Source organism: Salmo salar, chromosome ssa19 (genome assembly GCF_905237065.1).
Source record: "Salmo salar chromosome ssa19, Ssal_v3.1, whole genome shotgun sequence".
Lineage (NCBI taxonomy): Eukaryota > Metazoa > Chordata > Actinopteri > Salmoniformes > Salmonidae > Salmo > Salmo salar.
The window spans coordinates 55,523,542-55,535,829 of NC_059460.1; the positions used below are offsets into that span (position 1 = coordinate 55,523,542).

Genomic DNA, 12,288 nt, shown 5'->3' on the forward strand with positions numbered 1-12,288 from the left:
AGGACCAGCTCTGCAAAGCCGTCTCCTCCCACGGAGACACCATTGGAAGGCACGAGGAGTTGCTTCGTGGTCTTTTGGAAGGGTTCCAGTCCTTGGCCGAAAGCCTTGACTGAGCGTTGAACACATTGCTGGAGCAATTCCGCGGGTTGTCTGTCAGGCAGCCTACCAAGGCGGTAACCTCCCAGCCCCTCAGTAACCCGGCTGTTAGCAGCGAAGGCCTCCCTGGTTTCCAGAGAACCCCACTTACCTTCTCCGGAATGCTTCGCTGGAGAGTCGGGAACCTGTCAGCCGTTTCTCACGCATTTTCTCTCATCATTGAGCTGCAGACCTCCTCCTTCCCCTCGGACTGCTCGAGTCGGCCGTATGCTTCAGTCTGGAGGAGTTTGTGGCAGAGGTGAAAAAGGTTTTAGATTTTCTATTGTCCGGGAGAGAGGCTGCCCGGAAGTTACTCCAGCTTCGGGAAGACTCCCGCAGTATGGCAGACTTTGTGGTGGAGTTTCGCACATTGGCAGCGGAGAGTGCCTGAAACCCGGAATCGCTGTTCGACACATTCCTGTACAGATTATCGGAGGAAGTGAAGGATGAGCTAGTAGCCCGGGAACTACTGACGGATTTCGACTCGCTCATTGCCTCGACCATCCGGATCGATGGGAGGCTAAGGGAACGTAGGAAGGAGAGGAGGTCCGATTCCACTCGCCCACCCAAGGATTCCACCTTACCTCCGAGGCATCCCGGAAGTTCCCGACGTCTCCGTGGCCGAGAAGACTCAAGGCTACCCGAGTTCCCCTGAGAGTCTGTATTGCGGGACTACTGGTAATTTCGTGTCCTCCTGTCCACTAAAAGACCATGCTCGACCGTAGGGGTGAGTACTCTGGTGGGCCATACAGAGAACTTTTCCTCTCCCCTTACTTGCTCCCCTTTCCATTCCATCCTGCTGTGGGGAACCAGTTGAAATCTCTCCGGGTTCAACCACTCTGACAGTAAACAACCAAATTTGTCATCTCAATGATGTTCCAAGTTTTTTCTCAATTAATTGTATTACTATATTACATGTACAATTTACATGTGGAAATAAAGAATGCACTTTAACCACAGGCTAAATCTAAACAAATGGAACATTAACATTAGCAGATCTGCAAAACACTGACAGGTTGCTTCCAGGTAGGAGATGTACAAAAAAAATGTACAAAAACAGTCCAATTTAGATATGTTTGTGTATCTCCAACGTGCAAGTAAAGAAAGTGCACTAGATAGAAGATGACACCAGAAACAGTCAAGGAAGACATAGCCCTGTGTGTGTACTGTGAGTACAGCCTCTCTTTATTTATAGATCACTGATCAGGGAACTAAGATGCCTTTTTGACACACAGGAAACAGTCATGTTTTCTTCCTCTTGGGCATTCTCCTCATGGGTTTGTCGTTAGTGTGTTCCATATTGTGAATGGTCAGATGCTTGGTTAATGTATTTCTGTCGCTAAAACATTCGTCAAATATTGCGCACACAAAGGTTTCTCCCCTGTGTGGCTCCTCATGTGCAATTGCGGATTTCCACTCTGATTGAACACTTTGACACACTGATAAGGATTCTCCCGTGTGAATCCTCATATGTCTCTTCATTTTAGTACTCTTGCTGAAATTTTTACCACAAACATGACAATACTGTGCTCCAATGTGAATTTTAAAGTGATTGATCAAACTTTGTGGAGTCAAATCTTTCTCCGTTATTCATCCCCTTTATGCGTTTGCACATGTTTAAATCAAAGAACCCATTTTGTTAAAAGACTTCCAACACACCTTACAACTAGGACCAGCATGACCTTGACCGGTCGACTTCAGCTGGGACATAGACTTCCTGCCACACTTGGTCTTATGGGAGCTTTGTCCTCCATTCTCCATCCATTCACATCTTACATCCTGAGCTGCAAAACAGTAGTAGCTGGATATTGGTTCTGTTTCTCCATAGCTCTCTTCATCCGACACTGTTTCAATCTGTTCATTTGAGTCTCTTAGTAGAGAATCCATCTCTCTGTTTATCTCAATTGGGGCATGGTGAAGACTGAGTGGGGTCCTCCTGGTCATAGTCACTTTTCTGACAGAGATGATTGATATCAGACTGCAGTTCTTGAAGTTGCTTTTTGTCCTGACTTGTTGACTGACTGAGCTCTTGTTTCCCTCTAATCTGTGAGGGCTCTGGGTCTTTCTGGTCCAGACACCTCTACTCGTGAACCACAAGAGGCGCAGGGCGAATATCCACAGCAGCAGACAGAGTGAGTAGCTAGGGGTCTAGACAGATGGAAGGAGAAAGGATTAGACAAACAGATCGGCTAGGCTATTGAAAACCTAAATGCATGATGTATGCTATGTATTTTAGCAAGATATGTATTTGTATTACTATTAGCTAAGCGTTTGAACTGGTCTAGCTGGGTTTTTCACCTGCGGGATCGTCTGAGACCAGCCACCCAGACAGCTGATGAAACTGTGGGTTTTCACAATCGAACCGGCAGAAACGTTCTCAGAGAAGCTCATCTGCATGCTCGTCGTCTTCACCAGGGTCTTGACCTGACTGCAGTTAGGCGGTGTAACCGACTGCCCCCCTTCGATGTTCACTGGAACACTGAAGAAGTATGCTCTTCTCGGACGAATCCAGGTTTCAACTGAACGGGGAGACGGCGTGTATGGCGTCATGTGGGTGAGAGATTTGCTGATGTCAACGTTGTGAACAAAGTGCCCCACGGTGGCAGTGGGGTTATGGTATGGGCAGGCATAAGCTACGAACAATGAACACGATTGCATTTTATCAACGGCAATTTTAAATGCACAGAGATACCGTGACAAGATCCTGAGGCCCATTGTCGTGCCATTAATTTTCCGCCATCACCTCATGTTTCAGCATGATAGTGCACAGCCACATAACGCAAGGATCTGTACACAATAACTGGAAGAAGAAAAAAATGTCCCAGTTCTTCCATGGACTGCAGAGTCACCAGACATGTCACCCATTGAGCATGTTTGGGATGCTCTGGATTGACGTGTACAACAGCGTGTTCAAGTTCTTAATTAACACTGCCACGGTCAACAGTAAGTGCTGTTATTGTGAAGTGGAAACATCTCGGAGCAAGAACGGCTCAGCCGTGAAGTGGTAGGCCACACAAGCTCACAGAACGGGATCGCCAAGTGCTGAAGAGCATAGCATGTAAAAATCGTCTGGCAGTCCGACGGCCGAATCCGGGTTTGGCGGATGCCAGGAGAACGCTACCTGCCCCAATGCATAGAGCCAACTGTAAAGTTTTATGGAGGAGGAATAAGGATCTGGGGCTGTTTTTCATGTTTCAGTGAAGGGAAATCTTAACGCTACAGCATACAATGACATTTTAGACAATTCTGTGCTTCCAGTTTTGTGGCAACAGTTTGGGGAAGGCCCCTTTCCTATTTCATCATGACAATGCCCGTGCACAAAACGAGGTCCATACAGAAATGGTTTGTTGAGATCGGTTTGGAAGAACTTGACTGGCCTGCACAGAGCTCTGATCTCAACCCCATCGAACACCTTTGGGATGAATTGGAACTCCAACTGCGAGCAAGGCCTAATTGCCCAACATCAATGCCGGACCTCACTAACGCTCTTGTCGCTGAATGGAAGCAAATCCCGGCAGAAATGTTCCAACATATAGTGAAAAGCCTTCCCAGAAGAGTGGAGACTGTTAAAGCAGCAAAGAGGGGACCAACTCGATATTAATGCCCATAATTTTGGAATGAGATGTTCGACGAGCAGGTGTCCACATACTTTTGGCCACGTAGTGTATCTGTGACCAACAGATGCATATGTGTATTCCCAGTCATGTGAAATCCATAGATTAGAACCTAAGGATTTGATTTCAATTGACTGATTTCCTTGTATGAATTGTAACTCAGTAAAATCTTTGAAATTGTTGCATGATGCGTTTATATTTTTGTTCAGTGTAAATATGTGCTGCACGGAATCATGATCAGACAGGCAGAGAAATAAATTCCTCCATAATCTCTGTCATTATTAAAAGTTATCATGGTAAACATTCTAAGATCTTGTGGGGATAATTCTACATTGTATTAGATAAAATGACCCAGTTGTTGTTTATTTCATTTTACATTATAATATTTCTCTTTGGAACTGAAGCTGGGTTTCAATGACGTGTTTTTTTCAGAACCAGACAGCCTCTAACGCACGGGGAAATCAGCACAAGACTGCAACCTGCCGTTAAGCAAGTGCAAATCCAACTGCGCATGCGTTTCTAGTTACCCATGATGCACTTCATGTGAAATAATTTTGTTTTCCTCTGTAATATATTACAACAGGAATATATTTTTACGATCCGAATGTTATGCATTACATAGTCGTGACTGTACACATTGAACAGCACACGAGATTTGTTTCTGGGCAGCGAGATTAGTATTACCGCAATAGGAAAAGGGAAGTCCTTGAATCCCGTCCCAATGTTCCGTTGGGGTCATCAGTAAACTCTGGTTTCTCTTCAGATCGCATAAATCTTTCGCCTTTTACTAAAGATTTCCGTGGGGAGGAACATTATGAGTATCAACAAATTTTTTGATGCCCTGCTTTATTGCGGGGCTTCCTTCGTATTGTGAAGTGTAATCTCAGACTAATGCAGTTACATATTAAAATGTAATGTGTGAATATCTCAAGGTACACACTATATCAGTAAGGACTCGAGGCTAGGTGGTTCATTTAAAAGTTAGTTATGTGTTTGATGATGACTGTATTACTTTCTGCAGCTCTATTTATTACTATAATTATTTTCAGTCGATATAACATTTATACTTCATGTGGAGTTATTGTACAGTGCATTCGGAAAGTGTTCAGACCCCATGACTGTTTCCACATTTTGTTACATTACATTGTTATTATAAAATGGATTATATATATATATTTTGCAAATGTATTTAAAATGGAAATATCACATTTACATAAGTGTTCAGACCCTCAAGCTCTGTCAGGTTGGATGGGGAGCGTTGCTGCACAGCTATTTTCAGGTCTCTCCAGAGATGTTTGATCGGGTTCAAGTCCAGGCTCTGGCTGGGGAACTCAAGGACATTCAGAGACTTGTTCTAAAGCCACTCCTGCTTTGTCTTGGCTGTGTGCTTAGGGTCGTTGTCCTGTTGGAAGGTGAACCTTCACTCCAGTCTGAGGTCCTGAGCGCCCTGGAGCAGGTTTTCTTCAAGGATTTCTCTGTACTTTACTCCATTCATCTTTCCCCCCGATCCTGACTAGTTTCCCAGTCCCTGCCGCTGAAAAACATGCTGCCACCACCATGCTTCACGGTAGGGATGGTGCCAGGTTTCCTCCAGGCGTGATGCCTGGCATTCCGGCTGAAGAGTTCAATTTTGGTTTCATCAGACCAGAGAATCTTGTTTCTCATGGTCTGAAAGTCCTTCAGGTGCCTTTTGACAAACTCCAAGCGGGCTATCATGTGCCTTTTACTAAGGAGTGGCTTCCATCTGGCCACTCTACCATAAAGGCCTGATTGGTGGAGTGCTGCAGAGATGGTTGTCCTTCTGGAAGGTTCTCCCATCTCCACAGAGGAACTTTCAGGTTCTTGGTCACCTCACTGACCAAGGTCCTTCTCCCCTGATTGCTCAGTTTAGCCAGGAGGATTGCTCTAGGAAGAGTCTTGGTGATTCCAAACTTCTTCCATTTACAAATGGGTGAAAGGGGGATACCTAGTTAGTTGTCCAGCTGAATGTATTCAACTGAAATGTGTCTTCCGCATTTAACCCAACCCCTCTGAATCAGAGAGGTGCGGGGGTGTGCCTTAATCGACATCCATGGCGCCCGGGGAACAGTGGGTTATCTGCCTTGCTCAGGGGCAGAATGATAGATTTTTACCTTGTCAGGTCAGGGATTCAATCCAGCAACCTTCCGGTTACTGGCCCAACGCTCTAACCACTAGGCTACCTGACCCTGGAGGCCACTGCGTTCTTGGGGACCGTCAATGCTGCAGAAATGTTTTGGTACCCTTCATCAGATCTGTGCCTCTACACAATCCTGTCAAGGGGCTCTACGGACAGCTCCTTCAACCTCATGGCTTAGTTTTTGCTCTGACATGCACTGTCAACTGTGTGACCATATATAGACAGGTGTGTGCCTTTCCAAATCATGTTCAATCTATTGAATGTACCACAGGTGGACTCCAATCAAGCTGTAGAAACATCTCAAGGAGGATCAATGGAAACAGGATGCACCTGAGCTCAATTTCGAGTCTCATAGCAAAGGGTCTGAATACTTTTGTAAATAAGGTACTTCTGTTTTTTATTTGTAATAAATGTGCAAAAATGTAAAAAAAACTGTTTTCGCTTTGTCATTATTTGGTATTGTGTGTTAATTGATGAGGAAGAAAATACATGTAATCAATTTTAGGATAAAAAAGCCAATGGGTCTGAATACTTTCTAAATGCACTGTATATTACAAGTGATGAACTTTGTTTCTTTCATATTACCATGTTTCTATTATCAGTTAATTACAGAAATATATATACATTAATGATTGGCAGTAGGCTATTTCTTCCTCTTTGGTATAAGCCCCTTTGACAGCTTGTCTTGTAATTCAGTTTAGTGCCAATTGCCACACCCTGATCTGTTTCACCTGTCTTTGTGCTTGTCTCCACCCCCCTCCAGGTGTCACCCATCTCCCTCATTATCTCCAGGCTATTTGTACCTCTTTTTCTAAACTTTAAAAAAAAAACTCTTTTTTCAATGGCAGCCAAGGAACAGTGGGTTAACTGCCTTGTTCAGGGGCAGAATGATAGATTTTTAGCTTGTCAGCTCGGGGATTCAATCTTGCAACCTTTCGGTTACTAGTCCAATGCTCTAACCACAAGGCTACCTAGTGGCTACCTACTGTCTGTTACCAGTTCGTTCAACAGGACAAAAAGCCTACCAGCGTTTTCCCCGTGCTTCTGTCTTTCTCTAGTTCCTGTTTTCTAGCTATCCCGGTTTTGACAATTCTGCCTGCCCTGACCCTGAGCCTGCCTGCCGTTCTGTACCTTGTCACACCACCCTGGATTCCTGACCGCTGCCTGCCCTGACCCTGAGCCTGCCTGCCGTTCTGTACATTTCGGACTCTGCTCTGGACTACTAACCTCTGCCTGCCATTGACCTGTCGTTTGCCTGCCCCCCTGTTTCTGTAATAAACTTTTGTTACTTTGAAACTGTCTGCATCTGGGTCTTCTCCTGAGCCTTGATAGTACAAACTGGCCATGACGGACCCAGCAGACAGGACCAGCTCTGCAAAGCCGTCTCCTCCCACGGAGACACCATTGGAAGGCACGAGGAGTTGCTTCGTGGTCTTTTGGAAGGGTTCCAGTCCTTGGCCGAAAGCCTTGACTGAGCGTTGAACACATTGCTGGAGCAATTCCGCGGGTTGTCTGTCAGGCAGCCTACCAAGGCGGTAACCTCCCAGCCCCTCAGTAACCCGGCTGTTAGCAGCGAAGGCCTCCCTGGTTTCCAGAGAACCCCACTTACCTTCTCCGGAATGCTTCGCTGGAGAGTCGGGAACCTGTCAGCCGTTTCTCACGCATTTTTCTCTCATCATTGAGCTGCAGACCTCCTCCTTCCCCTCGGACTGCTCGAGTCGGCCGTATGCTTCAGTCTGGAGGAGTTTGTGGCAGAGGTGAAAAAGGTTTTAGATTTTCTATTGTCCGGGAGAGAGGCTGCCCGGAAGTTACTCCAGCTTCGGGAAGACTCCCGCAGTATGGCAGACTTTGTGGTGGAGTTTCGCACATTGGCAGCGGAGAGTGCCTGAAACCCGGAATCGCTGTTCGACACATTCCTGTACAGATTATCGGAGGAAGTGAAGGATGAGCTAGTAGCCCGGGAACTACTGACGGATTTCGACTCGCTCATTGCCTCGACCATCCGGATCGATGGGAGGCTAAGGGAACGTAGGAAGGAGAGGAGGTCCGATTCCACTCGCCCACCCAAGGATTCCACCTTACCTCCGAGGCATCCCGGAAGTTCCCGACGTCTCCGTGGCCGAGAAGACTCAAGGCTACCCGAGTTCCCCTGAGAGTCTGTATTGCGGGACTACTGGTAATTTCGTGTCCTCCTGTCCACTAAAAGACCATGCTCGACCGTAGGGGTGAGTACTCTGGTGGGCCATACAGAGAACTTTTCCTCTCCCCTTACTTGCTCCCCTTTCCATTCCATCCTGCTGTGGGGAACCAGTTGAAATCTCTCCGGGTTCAACCACTCTGACAGTAAACAACCAAATTTGTCATCTCAATGATGTTCCAAGTTTTTTCTCAATTAATTGTATTACTATATTACATGTACAATTTACATGTGGAAATAAAGAATGCACTTTAACCACAGGCTAAATCTAAACAAATGGAACATTAACATTAGCAGATCTGCAAAACACTGACAGGTTGCTTCCAGGTAGGAGATGTACAAAAAAATGTACAAAAACAGTCCAATTTAGATATGTTTGTGTATCTCCAACGTGCAAGTAAAGAAAGTGCACTAGATAGAAGATGACACCAGAAACAGTCAAGGAAGACATAGCCCTGTGTGTGTACTGTGAGTACAGCCTCTCTTTATTTATAGATCACTGATCAGGGAACTAAGATGCCTTTTTGACACACAGGAAACAGTCATGTTTTCTTCCTCTTGGGCATTCTCCTCATGGGTTTGTCGTTAGTGTGTTCCATATTGTGAATGGTCAGATGCTTGGTTAATGTATTTCTGTCGCTAAAACATTCGTCAAATATTGCGCACACAAAGGTTTCTCCCCTGTGTGGCTCCTCATGTGCAATTGCGGATTTCCACTCTGATTGAACACTTTGACACACTGATAAGGATTCTCCCGTGTGAATCCTCATATGTCTCTTCATTTTAGTACTCTTGCTGAAATTTTTACCACAAACATGACAATACTGTGCTCCAATGTGAATTTTAAAGTGATTGATCAAACTTTGTGGAGTCAAATCTTTCTCCGTTATTCATCCCCTTTATGCGTTTGCACATGTTTAAATCAAAGAACCCATTTTGTTAAAAGACTTCCAACACACCTTACAACTAGGACCAGCATGACCTTGACCGGTCGACTTCAGCTGGGACATAGACTTCCTGCCACACTTGGTCTTATGGGAGCTTTGTTCTCCATTCTCCATCCATTCACATCTTACATCCTGAGCTGCAAAACAGTAGTAGCTGGATATTGGTTCTGTTTCTCCATAGCTCTCTTCATCCGACACTGTTTCAATCTGTTCATTTGAGTCTCTTAGTAGAGAATCCATCTCTCTGTTTATCTCAATTGGGGCATGGTAAAGATGTGAAGACTGAGTGGGGTCCTCCTGGTCATAGTCACTTTTCTGACAGAGATGATTGATATCAGACTGCAGTTCTTGAAGTTGCTTTTTGTCCTGACTTGTTGACTGACTGAGCTCTTGTTTCCCTCTAATCTGTGAGGGCTCTGGGTCTTTCTGGTCCAGACACCTCTACTCGTGAACCACAAGAGGCGCAGGGCGAATATCCACAGCAGCAGACAGAGTGAGTAGCTAGGGGTCTAGACAGATGGAAGGAGAAAGGATTAGACAAACAGATCGGCTAGGCTATTGAAAACCTAAATGCATGATGTATGCTATGTATTTTAGCAAGATATGTATTTGTATTACTATTAGCTAAGCGTTTGAACTGGTCTAGCTGGGTTTTTCACCTGCGGGATCGTCTGAGACCAGCCACCCAGACAGCTGATGAAACTGTGGGTTTTCACAATCGAACCGGCAGAAACGTTCTCAGAGAAGCTCATCTGCATGCTCGTCGTCTTCACCAGGGTCTTGACCTGACTGCAGTTAGGCGGTGTAACCGACTGCCCCCCTTCGATGTTCACTGGAACACTGAAGAAGTATGCTCTTCTCGGACGAATCCAGGTTTCAACTGAACGGGGAGACGGCGTGTATGGCGTCATGTGGGTGAGAGATTTGCTGATGTCAACGTTGTGAACAAAGTGCCCCACGGTGGCAGTGGGGTTATGGTATGGGCAGGCATAAGCTACGAACAATGAACACGATTGCATTTTATCAACGGCAATTTTAAATGCACAGAGATACCGTGACAAGATCCTGAGGCCCATTGTCGTGCCATTAATTTTCCGCCATCACCTCATGTTTCAGCATGATAGTGCACAGCCACATAACGCAAGGATCTGTACACAATAACTGGAAGAAGAAAAAAAATGTCCCAGTTCTTCCATGGACTGCAGAGTCACCAGACATGTCACCCATTGAGCATGTTTGGGATGCTCTGGATTGACGTGTACAACAGCGTGTTCAAGTTCTTAATTAACACTGCCACGGTCAACAGTAAGTGCTGTTATTGTGAAGTGGAAACATCTCAGAGCAAGAACGGCTCAGCCGTGAAGTGGTAGGCCACACAAGCTCACAGAACGGGATCGCCGAGTGCTGAAGAGCATAGCATGTAAAAATCGTCTGGCAGTCCGACGGCCGAATCCGGGTTTGGCGGATGCCAGGAGAACGCTACCTGCCCCAATGCATAGAGCCAACTGTAAAGTTTTATGGAGGAGGAATAAGGATCTGGGGCTGTTTTTCATGTTTCAGTGAAGGGAAATCTTAACGCTACAGCATACAATGACATTTTAGACAATTCTGTGCTTCCAGTTTTGTGGCAACAGTTTGGGGAAGGCCCCTTTCCTATTTCATCATGACAATGCCCGTGCACAAAACGAGGTCCATACAGAAATGGTTTGTTGAGATCGGTTTGGAAGAACTTGACTGGCCTGCACAGAGCTCTGATCTCAACCCCATCGAACACCTTTGGGATGAATTGGAACTCCAACTGCGAGCAAGGCCTAATTGCCCAACATCAATGCCGGACCTCACTAACGCTCTTGTCGCTGAATGGAAGCAAATCCCGGCAGAAATGTTCCAACATATAGTGAAAAGCCTTCCCAGAAGAGTGGAGACTGTTAAAGCAGCAAAGAGGGGACCAACTCGATATTAATGCCCATAATTTTGGAATGAGATGTTCGACGAGCAGGTGTCCACATACTTTTGGCCACGTAGTGTATCTGTGACCAACAGATGCATATGTGTATTCCCAGTCATGTGAAATCCATAGATTAGAACCTAAGGATTTGATTTCAATTGACTGATTTCCTTGTATGAATTGTAACTCAGTAAAATCTTTGAAATTGTTGCATGATGCGTTTATATTTTTGTTGAGTGTAAATATGTGCTGCACGGAATCATGATCAGACAGGCAGAGAAATAAATTCCTCCATAATCTCTGTCATTATTAAAAGTTATCATGGTAAACATTCTAAGATCTTGTGGGGATAATTCTACATTGTATTAGATAAAATGACCCAGTTGTTGTTTATTTCATTTTACATTATAATATTTCTCTTTGGAACTGAAGCTGGGTTTCAATGACGTGTTTTTTTTCAGAACCAGACAGCCTCTAACGCACGGGGAAATCAGCACAAGACTGCAACCTGCCGTTAAGCAAGTGCAAATCCAACTGCGCATGCGTTTCTAGTTACCCATGATGCACTTCATGTGAAATAATTTTGTTTTCCTCTGTAATATATTACAACAGGAATATATTTTTACGATCCTAATGTTATGCATTACATAGTCGTGACTGTACACATTGAACAGGACACGAGATTTGTTTCTGGGCAGCGAGATTAGTATTACCGCAATAGGAAAAGGGAAGTCCTTGAATCCCGTCCCAATGTTCCGTTGGGGTCATCAGTAAACTCTGGTTTCTCTTCAGATCGCATAAATCTTTCGCCTTTTACTAAAGATTTCCGTGGGGAGGAACATTATGAGTATCAACAAATTTTTTGATGCCCTGCTTTATTGCGGGGCTTCCTTCGTATTGTGAAGTGTAATCTCAGACTAATGCAGTTACATATTAAAATGTAATGTGTGAATATCTCAAGGTACACACTATATCAGTAAGGACTCGAGGCTAGGTGGTTCATTTAAAAGTTAGTTATGTGTTTGATGATGACTGTATTACTTTCTGCAGCTCTATTTATTACTATAATTATTTTCAGTCGATATAACATTTATACTTCATGTGGAGTTATTGTACAGTGCATTCGGAAAGTGTTCAGACCCCATGACTGTTTCCACATTTTGTTACATTACATTGTTATTATAAAATGGATTATATATATATATATTTTGCAAATGTATTTAAAATGGAATTATCACATTTACATAAGTGTTCAGACCCTCAAGCTCTGTCAGGTTGGATGGGGAGCG

General features: G+C 44.7%; 2 non-coding genes across 2 annotated transcripts; both read left to right on the forward strand.

The window, feature by feature from the left end:
* The first annotated feature begins 4,492 nt into the window (after positions 1-4,492).
* LOC123729076 (U5 spliceosomal RNA) lies at positions 4,493-4,608 on the forward strand. The gene has a single exon (XR_006760854.1). It is a non-coding gene; the product is annotated as a U5 spliceosomal RNA (small nuclear RNA).
* A 7,163-nt stretch (positions 4,609-11,771) lies between these two features.
* LOC123729054 (U5 spliceosomal RNA) lies at positions 11,772-11,887 on the forward strand. Its single transcript, XR_006760838.1, has one exon. It is a non-coding gene; the product is annotated as a U5 spliceosomal RNA (small nuclear RNA).
* The last annotated feature ends 401 nt before the right edge of the window (positions 11,888-12,288 follow it).